This window comes from Bos grunniens, chromosome 3, assembly GCF_055505025.1.
Source record: "Bos grunniens cultivar Pamir isolate PY7600 chromosome 3, Bosgru_T2T1.0, whole genome shotgun sequence".
Lineage (NCBI taxonomy): Eukaryota > Metazoa > Chordata > Mammalia > Artiodactyla > Bovidae > Bos > Bos grunniens.
The window spans coordinates 44270567-44291611 of NC_141167.1; the positions used below are offsets into that span (position 1 = coordinate 44270567).

A 21045-nucleotide genomic window follows, 5' to 3' on the forward strand; every position below is an offset into this window, starting at 1 on the left:
TAAAGATTATGTATTCACTAACAACAAAGATAGTGGTTAGAAACATAGTGCCTACTATAAAAAGTAATAAAATGGGATAAGATAATGTGGCACCTCACTACTTACAATAATTAAAGATATATGCTCACCAAACAATAATATACATTTTTGCAGGAACACATACATGCATATAAGATACATATTAAACACATTACAACAGCTGCCTATGGGAGGCAAGGAAAGACAGTGAGCTATACAGGAGAGAGATATATATACATACATACATGCACATAATTTATATCTATTATACAGATGTGATTTATATAAGGATATATAATTTTATATCCTTATATAAATCATGTATATGTTACAACCCTGAACAATGATAAGGTGATAAGGTGCTGAGGCCAGCATCTGTAAATGATTCATTTTAGAAGCCCTCACACTCTGGTGTATAGTAGGCAAACAAGACATATTTCTGAACGAATGGCTTCATTTCAACTTCCCCAGTGTTCTGAGCATTACCTGCCAGACAGAGCAAAGACCTTTCTGTCCAATATCTCCCTTGCCCTGTTCCCAGTTCTCTCTGTGCCACTGTGTTCTATTAAAGTGGCAGCAAGAGCTGCCTAGAAAGAGGAATGATTATTAAAGACTGAAAATAATTATCCCCATTAAAAACAAGAAACACATTTTAGGCCCCTTTTAAGTAAAGGAGTTTAGTTTTGCAATGCATTCCCTTTTGATTTTTTTCCACATACACTGTTTAACTGTAAAACACTCATTGGCTGAACAAAAGCATTTCTTTGTACAAGTTAATAAAGAGAAATAAGTTTTTACCCCATTGTGTCAATTCGGCAGGACTCAGAATGCTATTGCGGAACACAATGATATATGCTCCTTGTTTCACTGTTTTAAAAGAAAATCATACTTCTGCCAGTTAAGTTGAATTCTGCAAGTCTGATTTTTTTTTTAAAGATTTTAAAATATTATAACAGTTTTAGGCTCACAGAATTATCACAAGGATAGTAAAGAGAGTTCTCATACAGCTCACAGCCAGTTTCCCCTGTTATTAACATATTTATATGGTACATTTGTCACAATTAATGAACCAATGTTAATACATGACTATGAACTCAAGACCATACTTCATCCCAATTTCAACTAAGAGGACTTCAGTCTTTTAACAACTTCAACTGATTGGAAAGGCCTTCCCACGTGATGAAGAGTAATATGCTTTACTCAAAGTCTACTGATTTAATGTTAATTACATCTAAAAAAATATCTTTATAGAAGCATCTAGAGTTGTGTTTGACCAAATAACTGGGTGCCATGGTCTAGCCAGGTTGACACATAAAATTAATCATCATAGACAGTGTGAACTGTTCCCATATATTCCACAGCCAGTTGCCTCTATTATCACCATCTTACATTATCATAGTACATGGGTCACAATAAAGAACTGATATTGATATGTGATTATTAACTCAAGTTCATTTTTTAATTAAGATGGTCTCATTTTCTTTCCTAACGCCCTTTCTGTATCTCAGGATCCTATTCCATTTACCACATTATATTTAGTTACCATGTCTCCTTAGTTTACTCTTGGTTGTGACCAAGTTTCTCAGAATTTCCCTATTTCTGATGACCTTGACAGTTTTGAAGATTACTGGTGAGATATTTTGTAGAATGTCTCTCAAGTGGGGCTTGTCTGATGTTTTTCTCCTAATTAGACTGGGTAATGTTTTGGGAGGAGGACCACAGAGGCACAGAATCATTCTCATCATACCACATCAAGGGACACACCATCAGCATGACTCACCACTGTGGATATTATCCTTGATCACCTGGTGCAGGTGTTTGTCAGCTTTCTTCACTACCAAGTTATTCTTCTCTTTCTCCCTTTCCATCCTATACTTACAAGCCTGCTTTTACATTTTAAGATTAATGAAATTACAGAGACTGGCCTCAAAACATGTCATTGTTGTTCAGTCACTAAGTCATGTATTAAAACATGAAGTCTTTACATTTAATCAAATCTTCTTAGAAAAGAGTGAGAAGAGGTTTCCCTTCACTTGTACCAACAGTGAGAGTGATGCTTCCTTCTGACTCATAAAGACCACAAGAAGAAACTGATTTGATAAAGTTTTAAATTTACAAGACTCAAAGAATGCTACTTTTGTTTTGCTGTATAACATGGAGACATGTGAATATTTGTAAATTTCCAATTGGTTCTGCTCTTTGCTGATACACATATGTCCTTGACCACAAAATGTGAGAATACTGTTACATAACATAACGATAACATAAGAATCAAATGCAGAGATTAACAAAGGGCTATAAGAACTCTGGGCTTCCCAGGTGGCTCAGTGGGTAAAGAATCCACCTGCAATGCAGGAGACACAGGAGATGCAGGTTCGACCCCTGGCTTGGGAAGCCCCCTAGAGGAAGGCATAGCAACGCACTCTAGTATTCTTGCATGGAGAATCCCATGAACAGAACATAAGGTCGCAAAAGAATTGGATATGACTGAAGCGACTGAACATGCAGCATGCATGAGAACACTGAAAGAATGAATTTCAACCAGGCAACTTGAGGACAGTTTCATGGAGGGTAGGACGATTGAGTATGGTTTTAAGAGACAGAGAAGGCAGAAGGACCATCAGATGCACTATATGGAAAAGGAAAGAACAGGGCATAAGAAACAGGGAATTCTGTGAATTGTATTTGTGCACATGGTGGGCAGAACTTCTGTACCAGGCTAAAGAGTTTGCACTTTATTCTATGAGCACAGGTGTAGAGGATATGAATATTTTGGGGTAAGGAGAGTAATATGATCACGTCTAAATTATATTAGACATGACAACTATTTAAAGAAAACTGGGAAGATAAAAACAGAGAAAAAAGAAGTTGAAAGGCTTATGAAAGGATAGAAATTTTAAACGGTGATACTGTAAATAGAGAAGAGAGGAAAAATTTTAAAGGTAGAATAGATAGGATTTGTACCAACACCATAGCTAACAAGTAGCAGGGACTAGAGGACCTCTTCTTCCTGTCCACACAGCTGGACTCCACTCCCTGGCCTCCATTATATTAGCTGGCACTACATGACTGAGTTCCAGGCAGAACGTCATGAATGAAAGTCAGAGATGACACTTCCCGGTCTTTCTCACTGTCTCTCTCTTCTGGACTGGAAGGGAGAGAACCCCCAAGTTCACTCTGGGTGCCATGCACTGAAGGCTGTAGAACCACAGGATAGATGGAGCTGTGTTTCCTGAACCCCTGCTTCCAGGGGATCTTCCAGCCTGCTAGACCTTGAGACAAGGGAGAAGTACACTGTTTTCCTGTTGAGCCATTACATGCTTGGGCCTGTCTGCAATCACAGCATAGCTCAGGCTACCCTAACCATACTGGAAATTGGTACTTTGAGGTTGGTGCTCCCATAACAGAAAACGAAAGCATGTGACATTGGCTGTGTGAAGAAAGAGATATTGGAGACAAGCAGACTGGCGAGTCCTGTTTTGCTGGGGAAAATATTTGATAAAACTGTCACCTGAATCACTGTGAAAGGGATTGGGGTCAACCAGCATGCATCAGTGTCTTCTGAACCCCTGATTTAAGGGGTTAAAGTGGAGTAACTAGGTTGGAGTAAGGCCTAAGCTACATCCATACAGTCCTTCATATCAGATGTTGACAATGCCAGTTGTCTTTGTCCAAGAATGGGATGGGGAAGGAGGCAGAATTAGGAGGGCCTAGCGTGCACCTGAGAAAGCATTCACTGTGGCCCACATGCCTGTGGATGTAGTCTCTTAGCTTCCCACCCACTTCCCCTTCACAGAGCTAACCTCAAAAATGCCTCACCTGGACCTTACCTTCAAGGACAACTTGACCATGAGTTGGGAGGCCACAGTTCTGGATCTGGGGCCCAGGGCCTGAGAGAGGAAAATCGTCCCACTTCTAACACTCCATACACTCCTCCTCCTACCACTCTGGGTCTGGGGGCTCCATAAATGCTTTTCATCTCAGAGGTGTGCACTGTTCTGTTTGGGGTCCTAGAAGAGTGAAGCAGAAAGGATGGGTGGAGACACTGAGGCCTGGAGACAAAAAGTTCAAGGTCATATAAGTGCTTCTCCATTTAAATGGTTTGTCAGCCAACGTAGCAAATTAGAAGCAGGGTCTTGACTTGCCTGGAACTCATAAAATCTAAGAGGAGAGCTGAAATGTATGTTATAGCATCTACACTATGGAAGAGCTGGTCCCACTCTCATTTACAGATGGAACATTGAGGCCCAATCAGAGAAGGAGAGGAAGAGCCCACTCTCCCATGGACCTACCGTGTCCTTGGTGCCCTGCAGAAGTCTTCCCATGTGTTAACTTATTTCACAACAGCGTATGAGGTAAATCCTACCATCTCTATCTTGCAGATTAAAAAAGCAGGCACAGAGTGGACAAATGACTTCAGAGAAGGTGAGTAACTTACCTAAAGCATTATGTCTGATAAGCGAGGTAGCCAGGATTCAAATCCACGAAGTCTGGCTCTCGAGTCTATGCCTGCAGTCACTGTGCTGACTCTGAAGGTGGTGTAGGACCTACCGATCTGTATTTCCAGAAGGCTCATTGAGGTCTCCTTTCTCACACATAGTGTATTTCCACTGCCTGCTCGACAGGGTTCCAGATCAGCATGTGCTGATTTGACACGGGTGAAACCCTGTGGTCAGGCCCAGCCTCATCTCTCACTTCTCTCCATACCACCTGCCTTAGCTCACCTACACCTCTTGTCCGTGAGCAGCTCTGTGACAGAGCAGGGAGCATGACGTGAAGAGTCATGAGTTGGTTGTGAGTTCTGGCTCTGCAGTTTGTTGTCTCCAGAATAACCTTGATCACGTATTTAATAGTATCTGCTGCTACTGCCAAGTCACTTCAGTCGTGTCCGACTCTGTGCGATCCCATAGATGGCAGCCCAGCAGGCTCCCCTGTCCCTGGGATTCTCCAGGCAAGAACACTGGAGTGGGTTGCCATTTCCTTCTCCGATGCATGAAAGTGAAAAGTGAAAGTGAAGTCGCTCAGTCGTGTCTGACTCTTAGTGACCCCATGGACTGCAGCCCACCAGGCTCCTCCGTCCATGGGATTTTCCAGGCAAGAGTACTAGAGTGGGGTGCCATTGCCTTCTTCTCTTCTTCTTAATAATATCTACCTATCAGAATTATCATGAGGAGTCAATGAAATAATGTAGATGAAGTATTTAATATAGTGCCTGGTACATGATATGTATTTTAACAGGAGGAAAAAATTATTGATGTGAAATTCTATTATTCCCAGCTTCAAACAGCTCACAGATGGCTGTTCATACTCATTGATGGTAGATAAATCCCCTGAAGACTATGCATTTTGATGTAGGGTGTGGAAAATAGTCAGTAAATAGTCACAGGAGTAAGCAGGAAAGAGCACTCACAGGGGCTGCAAATGGTCAGTAAACCCTTCTGGTAGAAGTTGCATTGAATTCAGCCTTGAAGGTGGAATTAGTTCATCCAAGTAGAAATGAATGGCTGAAGTACGGACAAATGCTTAAGAGCATGAAGCACACAGTATTTTGTGGTGGTGACTTTTGTTCGGTTAATACAGGCACCACCCAGAGGATCAGTGGGAGATATGTTTAAAAGGTAGCTTGGGGAATGATTAAAAGGGTCTTGAAATTCAGGCAAGGGAATATGAGATTTCTCCCTCCCTCCTTCTCTTTCTCTTACAACAGTAATAGCAGTTGCAACAGCAAAGACTAAAACCTCAAAAGGAAACCAGCCCAGGTACTAATCTGTGCTCTCAGATTAAAATTTAAAACCCAGGTCTCCTCATCCCATGTGTAGATGAAGGAGGCAGCGGCCATACAGACGGGTTCTGGCAAGTGTCTTTCTCTTACAACAAAGCTCTCCGAGGGCTGCCCGCTCTCAGGATGAATCACAGCAATTTGCCATTCTGTGTTGCTGGAGACATTTCAGTTCTATGAGCCAGTCAGTGCTCAAAGAACTCTGCCTTCATTTGGTCCAAGATTAAGAGAAAAGACTTGCGGGCACCAGAGGAGGTGTAGGTTGGGTACAAACCAGCCGGAGACTCAGAGGCCAGCACAGAGTGTGCTTGAACACCAACAGGGCCCAAAGTCTTGAGTCAGGCAAACAGCCAAAAAGTGTTTGATCTTTGTTGAACCTCCTTCCACAAAATCTTAAGGTTACATTCTATGTGTAGCTTTTCTTCCATAAGTTCAACTTTATTCTTTTATTAACAATTCTTAGTCATAGATAATTTCACACTTTTGTTTCATCAGTGTTATGCATAAATTGTCACAGTAACTATTATTTTAATTGATAGTATTAACAAACAATTCCATAAGATCAGTCTGATAGGGCACAGGTGATTTTTTAAGTTGAAATATATCTCACTAAAAAAAATGTACAAATCATAAGCATCAGTTCAGTTCAGTTCAGTCGCTCAGTTGTGTCTGACTCTTTTCGACCCCATGAATCGCAGCACGCCAGGCCTCCCTGTCCATCACCAACTCCCGGAGTTCACTCAGACTCACATCCATTGAGTCAGTGATGCCATCCAGCCATCTCATCCTCTGTCGTCCCCTTCTCCTCCTGCCCCCAACCCCTCTCAGCATCAGAGTCTTTTCCAATGAGTCAACTCTTCGCATGAGGTGGCCAAAGTACTGGAGTTTCAGCTTTAGCATCATTCCTTCCAAAGAAATCCCAGGGCTGATCTCCTTCAGAATGGACTGGTTGGATCTCCTTGCAGTCCAAGGGACTCTCAAGAGTCTTCTCCAACACCATAGTTCAAAAGCATCAATTCTTCGGCGCTCAGCTTTCTTCACAGTCCAACTCTCACATCCATACATGACCACAGGAAAAACCATAGCCTTGACTAGACGGACCTTTGTTGGCAAAGTAATGTCTCTGCTTTTGAATATGCTATCTAGGTTGGTCATAACTTTCCTTCCAAGGAGTAAGCATCTTTTAATTTCATGCTGCAGTCACCATCTGCAGTGCTTTTAACTTTATATAATCTATCACCATAATCAATAGGACATTTTTAGCACTTCCCAAAGCCAAGCACAGGCCTGTTTTCCAAAACTGCTTTCTCCCTATTTAACTACTACACAGACTTCCAAAGCTATAGTTTTGTTTTTGACCTTATATCAATGAAATCATGCAGTATATATATTCTTTTGCATTGGATTTCTGTGCTCAAAATAATGTTTGTGAGATTTGTTCATGTTGTATGTTTCCATGGTTTTTTTCATCATAATTGCTGAAGACGATTTCACTGAATGAGTATACCATAATTTCTATTATGAATGGGCTTTTGGGTTGCTTCCAACTTAGGGCGGTTTCAAATAATGCTGCACTCAACACTCTCATAAATGGCTTTGTACACCTATGCTTGCACTTCTGTTGTGTACATGCCTAGGAGGAGAGCTGCTGGTCACAGGATAGGTGTCTGTTTCAGTGTGTATTTCCTTGATTACTGATAAGGTTGAGCACCTTTGATAGGTATATCAGCTATTTGGATACCTTCTTTTGTAGACAAGATATACTGAATTATATACATTACTTACTGATTTGGAAAAAGTTTTTCACATATTCTGAATACAAGTCCTTTGTAAAATATGTCACATGTATCTTCTACTCTGTGGCTTACTTTTTCACTCTTTTAGTGATGTCATTTGATAAACAAAAGTTCTTAATTTGAATGTAGTCCAATTTATCAATATTCCCTTTGTTGTTGATGAGTATATTTCATTTAATAAGTACTTTTCTCTACTTTCACATCATGAAGATTTTTTAAATTTTATCTTATAGAAATGTCACATTTAGAGCTACCATCAATTGAAAATTGATTTTTATGTATGTTGTGACATAATAATAAAGTTTCTTTTCTTTTTCCCACACAGTTATCCAAAAGACAACAACACTGATTGAACTATCCTCTCCCCACTGCTTTTTTAGTGTAGACTTGTAAGATCACATGTCCAAGTATGTGTGGATCTATTTCAGGACTCTTAGTCTATTTGTCTACATTTACACCCATATCACACTTAGTATTGACATCTAGAGTGCAACTTCTGTCACCTTATTCTTTCATAGTAGCCCTTTTTATTTCCATATATATTTCAGGAGCAGCTCGTGAGTTTTTTATAAAAAATGCTACTGTGATTTTGATCAGGACTGTAAATCACGGAGTTAATGTCTCATAGGGTTTTTCAATGTATGCTGCTGCTAAGTCACTTCAGTCATGTCCAACTCTGTGTGACCCCAGAGATGGCAGCCTACCAGGCTCCCTTGTCCCTGGGATTCTCCAGGCAAGAACACTGGAGTGGGTTGCCATTTCCTTCTCCAATGCATGAAAGCGAAAAGTGAAAGTGAAGTCGCTCAGTCGTGTCTGACTCTTAGTGACCCCATGGACTGCAGCCTACCAGGCTCCTCCATCCATGGGATTTTCCAGGCAAAGTACTGGAGTGGGGTGCCACTGCCTTCTCCCTTTTCAATGTATAAACATTGGCTATTTCTCTACTTATCTAGGTCCTCATTAATTTCTCTCAATATTGTATTATCGTCTGAGTAGAGTTCTTACATGTATTCTGTAAGATTTATTCATAGGTATTTGGTGCTTTTGTTGCTACTGTAATGGTATGTGTTTAAAATTTTTATTTTCTAATTTTTACTGCTGTAATTGATTTTGTACCTTGACTTTGTATTCACAAACTATGCTAAACTCACTTATTATTTCTGGTAATTTAATTGTAAATTGATGTTTACTTCATACAACAATATTTGTAAGTAATAACAGTTTTACTTCTTACTCTACATTCATTGTATCTTTTATTTTCTGTTCTTGTTGCACTTGCTAGGATTTCTGTAAAATGCTTCACAGAAGTGGTGATATTGGGCACACTAGTCTTATCTCTAGTCTCAAAGAGAAAGCTTTCAACATTTCACTATATGTTTTTTTTTTTTTAACTAACCCTTATGAAACTAAGGAAATTCTTTTCTATTTCTAGTTTATAAGTTTTTTTCTCATGAATAGATGTTGAATTTAATTAAATATTTCATCTATTGAAATGTCCAAAAGATTTATAGCTTTCTTACTCTTAATACAGTGAATTACACTGCCTGTTTTTTTAAATGTTAAACTACTCTTGCATTTCTACAAAATATGCAACTTGATTTTGATGAATTGTACTTTTTATATATTGCTGGATTGAGTTTGCTAATATTTTCTTTGGAATACTCACACCTATGTTCATGAGTAATATTTGCCTATGATTTTTGACATCAAGTTTATGGTATCAAGGTTATATGATCTCATAAAACAAATTGAGAAGTTTTTCCTCTTTACTCTCTGTAATAGTTTTCATGGAATTAGGATTATTCTTTCTTACATGTTTGGTGTAATTCACTAGTGAAGCCAAACTGTTCTTTCTGGGAAAGACATGTGGAATTAGATTTTTTAAAAATATCTATAGGAAAATTCATATATTCTATATCTTCTTGGGTCAATTTCAGTAAGTAATGATTTTAAGGAATTTGTCAGTTCAGTTTAGTCGCTCAGTCATGTCCGACTCTGCAACCCCACGAACTGTGGCACGCCAGGCCTCCCTGTCCATCACCAACTTCCAGAGTTCACTCAAACTCACGTCCATTGAGTCGGTGATGCCATCCAGCCATCTTATCCTCTCTAGTCCCCTTCTCCTCCTGCCCCCAATTCCTCCCAGCATCAGAGTCTTTTCCAATGAGTCAACTCTTCACATGAGGTGGCCAAAGTATTGGAGTTTCAGCTTTAGCATCAGTCCTTCCAAAGAACACCTAGGACTGATCTCCTTTAGAATGGACAGGTTGGATCTCCTTGCAGTCCAAGGGACTCTTGAGAGTCTTCTCCAACACCACATGTCGTAAAATTTCAAACTGATTGGCGAAAATTGTTTATATTTTCCTCTTGTTAATTTTGTAGCATTAGTTGAGTTTAAGCAAACTGCCTTTGTATCACCTAGCACAGTGTCTATTAGCTGTTAGCATTCAATAAATTACTTGAGGAATGAAGGAGAAACACATGACACATTGACCAAATGCTACTTCAGTCAGTTCAGTCGCTCAGTAGTGTCCGACTCTTTGCAATCACATGGACTGCAGTATGCCAGGCTTCCCTATCCATCACCAACTCCCGGAGCTTACTCAGACTCATGTCCATTGAGTCAGTGATGCCATCCAACCATTTCATCCTCAGTTGTCCCCTTCTCCTCCTGCCTTCAATTCATCCCAGTGTCAGGGTCTTTTCCAAGGAATCAGTTCTTTACATCAGGTGGCCGAAGTATTGGAGTTTCAGCTTCAGCATCAGTCCTTGTAACAAATATTCAGGACTGATTTCCTTTAGGATTGACTGGTTGGATCTCTTTGCAGTCCAAGGGACTCTCAAGAGTCTTCTCCAACGCCACAGTTTAAAAGCATCAATTCTTCACTGCCCAGCTTTCTTTATAGTCCAACTCTCACATCCATACATGACCACTGGAAAAACCATAGCCTTGACTAGATGGACCTCTGTTGGCAAAGTAATGTCTCTGGTTTTTAATATGCTGTCTAGGGTGGTCATAGCTTTCTTTCAAGGAGCAAGCATCTTTTCATTTCATGGCTACAGTCACAATTCACAGTGATTTTGGAGCCCAAGAAAATAAAGTCTTTCACTGTTTCCATTGTTTCCCCATCTTTTTGCCATGAAGTGATGGGACCAGATGCCATGATCTTCGTTTTCTGAATGTTCAGTTTTAAGCCAACTTTTTCACTCTCCTCTTTCACTTTCATCAAGAGGCTCTTTAGTTCTTCTTCACTTTCTGCCATAAGGGTGGTGTCATCTGCATATCTGAGGTTATTGATATTTCTCCCGGCAATCTTGATTCCAGCTTGTGCTTTGTCCAGCCCAGTACTTCACATGATGTAATCTGAATATAAGTTAAATAAGCAGGATGACAATATTCAGCCTTGATGTACTCCTTTCCCTATTTAGAACCAGTCTGTTGTTCCATGTCCAGTTCTAAATGTTGCTTCTTGATCTGCATACAGATTTCTCAGAAGGCAGATCAGGTGGTCTGGTATTCCCGTCTCTTGAAGAATCTTCCACAGTTTGCTGTGATCCACACAGTCAAAGGTTTTGGCATAGTCAATAAAGCAGATGTTTTTCTGGAACTCTCTTGCTTTTTCTATGATACAAAAGATGTTGGCAATTTGATCTCTGGTTCCTCTGCCTTTTCTAAATCCAGCTTGAACATCTGAAGTTCATAGCTCATGTACTATTGAAGCCTGGCTTGGAGAATTTTGAGCATTACTTTGCTAGTGTGTGAGAGAAGTGCAATTGTGTAGTAGTTTGAGCATTCTTTGGCATTGCCTTTTTTTGGGGATTGGAATGAAAACTGACCTTTTCCAGTCCTGTGGCCACTGCTGAGTTTTCCACGTTTGCTGGTATATTGAGTACAGCACTTTCACAGCATCATCTTTTAGGATTTGAAACAGCTCAACTGGAATTCCATCACCTCCACTAGCTTTGTTCATAGTGATGCCTCCTAAGGCCTACTTGACTTCACAATTCAGGATGTCTTGCTCTAGATGAGAGATAACCATCATGGTTATCTGGGTCATGAAGATCTTTTTAGTATAGTTCTGTGTATTCTTGCCACCTCTTCTTAATATCTTCTGCTTCTGTTAGGTCCATACCATTTCTGTCCTTCATTGTGCCCATCTTTGCATGAAATGTTCCCTTGGTATCTCTTAATTTTCTTGAAAAGATCTCTAGTCTTTCCCATTCTATTATTTTCCTCTGTTTCTTTGCATTGATAGCTGAGGAAGACTTTCTTATCTCTCCTTGCTATTCTTTGGAACTCTGCATTCAAATGGGTATATCTTTCCTTTTCTCCTTTGCCTTTCTATTCTCTTCTTTTCACAGCTATTTTTAAGGCCTCCTCAGACAACTATTTTGCCTTTTTCCATTTCTTTTTCTTGGGGATGGCCTCGATCCCTGCCTCCTGTACAATGTCATGAACCTCCATCCGTAGTTCTTCAGGAACTCTGTCTATCAGATCTAATCCCTTGAACCTATTTTTCACTTCCACTGTATAATTGTAAGGGATTTGACTTAGCTCATACTTGAATGATCTAGTAGTTTTCCACACTTTCTTCAATTTAAGTCTGAATTTTGCAATAAGGAGTTCATGATCTGAGCCACAGTCAGCTCTCAGTCTTGTTTTTGCTGACTGTATAGAGCTTCTCCATCTTTGGCTGCAAAGAATATAATCAGTCTGATTTTGGTGTTGACCATCTGGTGATGTCCATGTGTAGAGTCTTCTCTTGTGTTGTTGGAAGAGGGTGTTTGCTATGACCAGTGCGTTTTCTTGGCAAAACTCTATTAGCCTTTGCCCTGCTTCATTCTGTACTCCAAGGCCAAATTTGCCTGTTACTCCAGGTGTTTCTTGACTTCCTACTTTTGCATTCCAGTCCCCTGTAATGAAAAGGACATCTTTTTTGGGTGTTAGTTCTAGAAGGTCTTGTAGGTCTTCACAGAACCATCCATCTTCAACTTCTTCAGCATTACTGGTCGGGGCATAGACTTGGATTACTGTGATATTGAATGGTTTGCCTTGGAAACAAATGAGATCATTCTGTCATTTTTGAGATTGCTACTTACTGTCATGTTAAGCTGGGAAGCACACAGTTGAAGGAGACCCTTGTACATGCAGGGAGCCTGTCTTTGAGGCTAAGGCCTCAAAAGACATAGGATATGTCAAACCTATCAGACATAACACCATCATCTTAAGTACACATTTGTTAACTCCCCCTTCGCTATCTTGAAAGAAATTCACAAATAGTCTAAAGTTTTAGAAAATAATACAATATCCCCTTGAATAGAAAATCAACAAATGAAAAGTAATTTATAATAAAAGCATATGTATTTTTACCTAGAGATGCTCAGGCATGGCTACACTAGAAACACAATAAAGTTGGCAGATGCTAGGTCCTAGTTATAATGAGCAAATCTGTATCTGTGAGACGACAACACTCAAATAATGATTACTATTATGTATATTTAACATTTTGAGATTAAGACTAAATGAGCATACGTGTGTGTGTGTGTGTGTGTGTGTGTGTGTGTGTGTGTGTGTGTATAAGCAGCATCAGTATGAATGCAACAGCTGCAAATGCAGACTGATACAGGTGTATTACATTGCTAGCTCAGATACCAGAAGTACTGTTGTTCATAATGGAATAGTCTAAAAAGTGAAAGTGTTAGTCGCTCAGTCATGTCCAACTCTTTACGACCCTATAGACTGTAGCCTGCCAGGCTCCTCTGTCATAGATTACTCCAGGCAAGAATACTGCAATGGGTAACCATTCCCTTCTCCAGGGGATCTTCCCCCACTGGGGATCAAACCCAGGTCTCTTGTATTGTAGAGTCCTTACTGTCTGAACCACCAAAGAAGCCCAGAATATTCCAAAGTGGGGGACAATTCTTGGTAAAGTTCTGAAACAAATGATGTGCAATCTTCTCTTACTTTATATGGGAGTTGCATTCCTAGGAAATTCAGTATATGTCAAAACCTTGTAAAACTTTCTTTTAAATGTATGTGAAATAGAGTTAGGTGCTAGGCTCTTGTAACCATAGAGATTTTTATATCCATATAGTTCTAATGGGACATTTGTAATTTGTGTGGGACTGTCTCCCTTTGACCAGTTTATCTCAATAGCACCCCCCAATTATTGCAGTAATCAATCCCCCCACATCCAACAGCATTTCCAATAGCCCCCACCTCCAGCAGGAAGCACACATCCTTTCTGAGAACCTGCAGTCTGTTCCTCTCAGGTAGAGCTGCCTCTTAGCCCACTGTCTCTCCCAAACTCTGCGGAAGCACCACACAGACCCTGAAGGATACAGTTAGCCTCTTAGGATTCTAAACTTACACCACCTTTATATTTATTTTATGATTGAATCACCTGTACATTTATTTTTATTATTATTCTTAAAATTACTTACCATCTTCCCAAAAGGATGTTTTGGCGAGTGGTGTGACCACCCGATGTGAAGAGCCAACTTACTGGAAAAGACCCTGATGCTGGGAAAGACTGAGGGCAAAAGAAGAAGGGGGTGAGAGAGGATGAGATAGTTGGATGGCATCACTGACTCAGTGGACATGAGTTTGGGCAAACTCAGGGAGATAATGAAGGACAGGGAGGCCTGGTATGCTGCAGTTCATGGGGTCACAGAGAGTCAGACATGACTTTGTGACTGAACAACAACAAAAAGAGGTATGCTCATAAACAGGGGGTAAAAATCTGGTGTGGTGAAGAGTGAGATGAAAACAAGCAGGCAGAGTGAAGCTTGGGGTGAAGCTAATACCTAAAGCACACACTTCCAAGGTCTGCACACTTTCTACATGTGAGAGGTAGCATGGAAGCTGGGTTGTTAATGTAAAGAGAGACACTTGATCAGTTACACAATCAATTCCATTCTCCGTGAGATAAAAACAAAGTAAGAACGTGGGCTCTGGAGCTGGACTTCTCAGATTCACCTTGACTCCGGTCTTACTAGCTTTGGGACCTTGAGTAAATCACCGTGTGCTTCAGCCCTCTTGCCTATAAACAGGATAATAACAATAATATTCTAGAATACCTACCACATGGTATTTGGGAGGATTAGAAAAGTTGATGTTTATAAAGCGCCTAAAACAGTATACACAGTAGCTAGCCGTATATATTATATGAGCATTTGCCAAACAGACAGGCTGAAACAGTTGCTCAGAGGAAACACTGCTTTTCCTAGCAGTGTCTCTCAGTGGTGTGGGATTGAGTTACCTAGGTTAGAGGCTCAGGGGAAATTCAGCATTCATTAACCCCAACCTGCTTGTACTACAGTGCAGGAGACTGTAACCAGAGAGTGGAAATCTAGTGGCCAAATTTGCATAGCTAAGCCAAATCACTGGCTCCTGTCTGCTGTTCTTACCAACACTCCACGAGTAGAGCTGGCCTAGGGAGGAGATGCAAAGGATGGGCCTACAGTCTCTGCATCCAGCATGTCTCCAGGTTCCAAGATCCTGCCTTCCCCCAACGGTCTTCTTACTTTCCAAACACCTGTTTCTCTGTAAGTACAGAAAGCAAAGAATGAAGGAAATCAAGTGAAAGTGATTCATAAACTCAAACACTCAAGGAACATGAAAATTCAAAATGGATTTCCTTTAAATACATCCCTAACTTTGGGTAGAAGGAGGAATGGCTAGGTAGAGGATAAAGGCTTTGGGAAGGATTTAAAATGCAATTGTCTGAGCTGGAAAAGTTCCACCACTTTCTGGTGAGACTGCACAGAAAGCTAGAGCCCCCATGCCTCTTTTTTTCCCTCATCTGTACCACAAGGATGATAATCATTGCGCATGGGATTGCTGTGAAGACTAAATGAAACAACATAAAGTGTCCAGCACCCTGCCTGGCACAGAGTCAGGAGCCAATAAACATGATCGGGTATCAGCAACCTACCAAAAGAGAGAGATTTTTCCTTTACTCTCCGAAAACAGGAGGCCATGTGTTATTCTACCCTAGAAAGATGTTATTTTGGTGTCTTTCTCCTCCACGAATCCAATTATCTAGTGGAGGGGAATGGGGGGGTGGGGTGGGGGAGACGGGCGCGGATCTTGGAAAGAAAGGATTTGAAAGCCAGTCACTGTCACTCTAGGCCCATGAGAAGCAGCACAAGGCAGCTTGGATGTGGCATTGAACCCAACTCAGTCACTCACTGTAGTGAGTTCTTGAGCGTTTTCTCTTCCCTCTCTGACCCTTAGACAAATATCTGTTCACTGTCCAGAATGTAATACCCATCAGGGTTTGCTATTGCTACAGTGCTGATTACTGAATAAGAAACTCTGAAAAACTGAACAAGAAATATAGAAAGACAGCATAAATCCCCCACTGGTGATAGTTCAGAAAGACTGGCAGCAAAGGACTTTGCAAGATGCATGCTTATAAACACATTCTCCTTTTACAAGGAACATTATAAAAGTCTATACAGTTCAGTCATAATAAGAAATATTGGAAAACTAAAAAAAAAAAAAATTATACCCTTAAAAATTCAATAACTCAATAGCTCCACTCTACTCAAACCTGTCTTGGGACAGAAAAGGCTTGTCTAATTGCAGATTTTAATTTTCAAAGGTACTGTGACCTGTATATGTGTGGGTGGCAGCTGCTGAGAGTTGCAGGCTCTCTGAACACACACAGGGTTGTGGGTTGCCAGATGGCTATTGTCTGAGAAGCAAGACGAGACGAGGGGCATCGACCATGAGCCAGCCAGTGCCTCTAATATGTCATTCAACACCCCCTGCCCTGTGTTAGGGAACCCTTTTCCCCCCTCCTGCATTCTTGCCACTCCACAAAACAGGAATCTCTGCCCTCTTTGGGGTATTGGAAGTGTCAACTACAAATTGGCACTTGCCAAGAGCATCTGCTGGTAACTGAACAACAACAAGGAGAAGGCAATGGCACCCCACTCCAGTCCTCTTGCCTGGAAAATCCCATGGGTGGAGGAGCCTGGTAGGCTGCAGTCCATGGGGTCGAGAAGAGTCGGACACAACTGAAGTGACTTAGCAGCAGCAGCAGCAGAACAACAAGGGCCTTTGCCATATCCCGCTGCAGAGACTGAACCCCGTGCTCCTGCAGCTGTTGACCTTCAACATCCCCTGAGGGAGTTCAGGGTGGAGTGAAGCACTCTGTGCTCCAGGGAATCTGGTGGAACAGGTCTTTAGATAGTTAGATATTTTCAGGAACTGATTTCATAATCCTAATCCTTACATCTCTTCACATCTAAAGTGAAGTTAAGTCACTCAGTCATGTCCGACTCTTCAGGACCCCATGGACTGCAGCCTACCAGGCTCCTCCATCTATGCGATTTTCCAGGCAAGAGTACTGGAGTGGGGTGCCATTGCCTTCTCTCGTTCATATCTAGAAAAGCACTAAATCCCTTCATGGTGACATCAGCTCCATGAGACTAGTAGAAAACCTGTGAAGTAAGTGCTTGATTGCACTGAACTCCCCCTTCACCAAAATCCTATATACTGACCTTCCCCCACTCTTTGGAGCAGTCTCTCAGAGCTATCTGAGGTGCTGTCTCCCGGGCTGCAGTCCTTATTTTGCCCCAATAAAATTTACCTTGCAACCCTCACGTTGTGCATCTTTTTTAGTCGACAGGAGTTAGCTTGCGCCCATCTTCCTCCCCCTCCTTCACTTCTTCCCAGGGCAGGGGGCTGGGGGAGGACCTCTCTTTTTGGTGAGGCTGGACTCACTGTTAGGCTGGCTGCATGTTAGATGCAGACTATTTTTTTTACTTCTGCTTTCCTGTAGGAAGGAAGAACAGTTGGATCCCAGTCCACAGTTGAGGAGGATGCGTCCTTCTCCAGAATTCATTGGTTCAAGGTAAGTTCCCCACTCTCGTGTGTCTGAGCTATATTCCCATTTCTACCCACGTGCAGGTCCAGACTCGGTCAGAGTCGTGTCATTTTGAAGGTCACTTGGTTGTAGGTCCAGCTGAAGTGCTCCAACATGAGTACCAATAAAGTTGCTCTTTTCATCTCTGTGCTGTGCTTAGTCCCTCAGTCGTGTCCAGCTCTTTGAGACCCCATGGAAGGTAGCCCATCAGGCTCCTCTGTCCATTGGGGATTCTCCAAGCAAGAATAATAGAATGGGTAGCTGTTCCTTTCTCCAGATCTTCCCAACCCAAGGATCAAACCCAGGTCTTCCACATTTCAGGAGGGTTCTTTAACTGTCTGAGCCACCAGAGAAGCCCAAGAATTCTGGATTGGGTAGCCTATCCCTTCTCTAGGAGAACTTCCCAACTCAAGAACTGAGCTGGGATCTCCTGCATTGCAGGTGGATTCTTTACCAGCTGATTGACTATAAATATGACTATTTTTAAATTGTTCCATAACCAGGTAAGTCCTCCTACCCAAAAGAGCTGGAAGGAGCCTCAAAATGATACGGCTCAAGACTCTATTGTCCATGTAAAAAAACTCTAGAACTGAAAGTCCTCCTGTCAGCTTGCCCTCCCAGACTCCACTGAGGCTGGCAGCATAAAGATGCGTGCTCAGTCCCTGGCTTGGCCCTGCCACCTGAAGCACTGCCTTAGCCCTGCACGGCTGGGTGAGCCTATCCTGCATAGGACCTCACTATGTCTCAGCATCCTTCACGAAATTGTTCCGTGCTTATTGTTTTCACTCACTCAGAAGCACCGGAGTCTTCCTTCTCTCGGCCCTGCTCAGACCCCTTTGCATTGCTGTGAAACTGTCACCAGGGTCTCAGGGTATGACCCTGCTCTGGATCTGACCCCTGTGAATTGGAACCTGCATGAGGGTCTCCTGCCCTGCTATCCAGCGCACTTTCTGCCCACACCAGGTGAGTGCTTGCTGTGAATTATAGTTGGACTTCTCTTAATAGCGGAATCTATTAAGTTGAACAATAGTTTTATCTCATCGTGTGATTCAGAGATGGTTGCTAGGGAAACCACTGGGAATATGTTTAATTTGTAAATCCTATAATTGCCCTAAATTAGAGTAATTCGTGCTCTTGCTTCAAATGCATTTGGACTGAGCCAGCTAGGAAGTAGGTGAGGAAGAGAGAATGCTCACAGGTGAGCTCCCATGGCAATCTGTTCATACTCCTTATATACTGGTTTTTCCTCCTCTTTGCTGAAAAAGGTACAGAGATTAGAGAGGAGGCCAGCAGGTGTCCTTCCAGCGGACTCAGAAAACTAGAAAATCCAAGAAGGGGTCTCTCCCTCCTTATGAATTCAGGTGGTCATAGCAGAGGGACTGGGGGCAACACTGGTAGCAATGGAGAGAGATAAGAGAACATCTGCAAAGACTTACTTTAAAATGGATTCGGAGGCCTAACACTGTCGTTCAAAGGGGGCTGCTAACTCCAAGTAAAGAGAATCAAACTACTCGGAAAGTTTTATCTTCAGCAAAAACAGGGTGGTCTAAATGAAAGACCCTGGTGTTAAGATTTGGAAGATGTCCTGGCATTCTCCCTGTCCAGCCTTTTCTTGATCCACATCTGTATTCAGAGAGTCACCCACACTTTGCTCTTGAACACTTCCAGTTGATGAGGCACTCACTCCTTGCCAAGGCAGCCAGTTCAGTTTTTAAACAGCCCTGATTGTTAGGAAATCTGCCTTATATTGAGTCAAAAAAGGGGTGCGGGATGGGTGGCACACTCCCTGATTGATGCAGTTGACTGGCTAAGCTCCCAGAGGCTTGTTTATAAGCTCAGAAGCATCCTTCCTCTGTCACAGATGCTCATCACCAACAAGCCACACTGGCGCTGGGGCCCAGGAGAATCCATACAGCTGGGGACTCCTACCTTCAGATGGAGGGGAGCAGCAGCAGGGACAAAAACAGAATGTTCCTTGATACAGTGCTTGATTAAGAACAAAGCGAACAGCCACTCTCTCCAGGGCCTAGCGATGTTTATCTCATCATGATAAAAAACCAAAATCAAAGCACAGACCCTGTTGCCAGCGTAAATGTCATGAAACTCTTCTCTATACAATAGCAGGATCAATAGAGGATGACTCAGTGCTTCACATGTCACTAAGTTTGGATGGATCATCGTGCTGTCTTCTGGAAACACTATAGTTCTGTGAACATGGCTGACTGTGACATTAGCTCGTGGCTGCTGTATCCCAGTGGTGACTCATGCTGGAGTCTGCAGTCACTGAGAACCCCCCCAGCTGCATCTCCTTTGTTGGTGCAACATTACGCGGCCCCCACCCCAGCTCTCTTGGGACCGTGGATGTCCAGGGCTTCTAGATCCTTGTCTGCACCTGTTGTCAAGTTTATGAGTTCACCTTCAGCATTTTAAAATTCAGGATCACAGGGATCACAGTCTCCTGGCTCTTTGGCACCTCTCCTGGTTTTCTAGTTCCCAGGAGATCACTGCCTGTGGATAATTGATCTCATCAGCATGTTCCTATTCTCCTCAGCTCTAATTTATCCAGACCAGTGTGTTTAATGAAATTAAATGTCTAATCTGCCCTTTATCAGTGTCTAGTCTAATTCCTTGACCGAAAAGTTGGAGGGGCTGAGGGGTCCTGCTCCTTCTCTGATCTACTGAAGCATCATACTTTATCTGATATTTATCTTACCCATGTGAGAGATAATAGTTTAGGATTTTGGAAAAAGACTTCCAACATGAGTGTTTTGTATTTTGCATAGCCCTTTCACATTATTTAGTACTGCTGCTAATTGTTTTAACAACTTCTGGGTCTGTAAAAAAGGACACATGTTAAATTCTTATTCAGTCCTATGGAAAATCTAGTTTTCTGTGCCACAAATTCATAACCAAGGTTTGCCTCACTGGAGAGAAAGAACCCAGGTAGAAGTAACTGGTCATGAACGGCAACTTTGCAAATTTCAGACTATGGCATGATGGCAGATATCACTGTCAAAGGAGCCCTGGGCTCTCTAGGAAGTCCAAATCCCAGATAAGAAAGAATCCTAGTTTTCTCTCAGAATTCTGTTCAAGAATTACTAAGAAACTAGCTACAATGTAAAACTGGGAAATTATACTTATTAGAATGTGGAGGGTGTAGGTAACCTCAGACTTAAGAGCAAGGAGTTGCAATATGTCTGATTTAGGAAGCAGGGGTGGGAAAACAGGACTGGGTTCCGAGGCTACATCTATGGGAAACCTATCAGCAGTACACATAGGAAGTCAGAGGAATGCACAGACATTCAGTAGGAAGAGGGAAAGGATCCTTCTATAAACTGTGAGTACGTGTGTGTGGCTTTTCCACCTCAGTTGTGCATCTTTGGTTAACTCACCTTACTGGTCAGAGTCTCAGTTTCCTCATCTTTTAAAAGGAGTTTTCAGTTCAGTTCAGTTCACTCGCTCAGTCGTGTCCAGCGCTTTGTGACCCCATGAATCGCAGCACGCCAGGCCTCCCTGCCCATCACCAACTCCCGGAGTTCACTCAGACTCATGTACATCAAGTCAGTGATGCCAT

At 41.9% G+C, this 21045-nt stretch overlaps 1 protein-coding gene across 4 annotated transcripts in view; it reads right to left on the reverse strand.

Annotated features, from left to right (window-relative positions):
- DIRAS3 (DIRAS family GTPase 3) overlaps positions 1 to 16102 on the reverse strand; it is a 33512-nt gene extending 17410 nt beyond the window's left edge. For 2 of the 4 annotated variants that reach the window (XM_086394324.1, XM_086394321.1), the window contains exons 1-3: positions 15004 to 16102; positions 14038 to 14126; positions 3849 to 4028 (exon numbers count right to left, since the gene is read on the reverse strand). The gene's annotated coding sequence lies outside the window, so the exon portion shown is untranslated. The remainder of the gene's footprint in view (positions 1 to 3848; positions 4029 to 14037; positions 14127 to 15003) is intronic. The other 2 variants (XM_086394323.1, XM_086394320.1) reach the window with 2 other exon arrangements.
- Positions 16103 to 21045: the final 4943 nt, after the last annotated feature.